The 212-nt window shown below is 70.8% G+C and overlaps 1 protein-coding gene across 1 annotated transcript in view; it reads right to left on the bottom strand.

The window, feature by feature from the left end:
- The window catches only part of LOC110036488 (syntaxin-22-like), an 11335-nt gene that overhangs the window by 3756 nt on the left and 7367 nt on the right, over positions 1-212 (bottom strand). The window lies entirely within an intron of this gene.

A 212-nucleotide genomic window follows, 5' to 3' on the forward strand; every position in this document is an offset into this window, starting at 1 on the left:
CCCCCCCCCCCCCCCCCCCCCCCCCCACCGCTCTGCCCCCCCGCCACTGCCGCCCGCCGCCACCAGTCTATGCCGCTGCTAACTGCCTCCAGTGCCATCGCCGACCACTGACCGCTGCCACCAGCCACCGCCGACCTCCGCCAGTCGACGTCTGTTTGCCGGTCGTTGCTACCGACCGTTAGCCGTCGTGATTGCTGCCCATAGAAACCATG

This window comes from Phalaenopsis equestris, unplaced genomic scaffold, assembly GCF_001263595.1.
Source record: "Phalaenopsis equestris unplaced genomic scaffold, ASM126359v1 Scaffold207393, whole genome shotgun sequence".
NCBI classification, from domain to species: domain Eukaryota; kingdom Viridiplantae; phylum Streptophyta; class Magnoliopsida; order Asparagales; family Orchidaceae; genus Phalaenopsis; species Phalaenopsis equestris.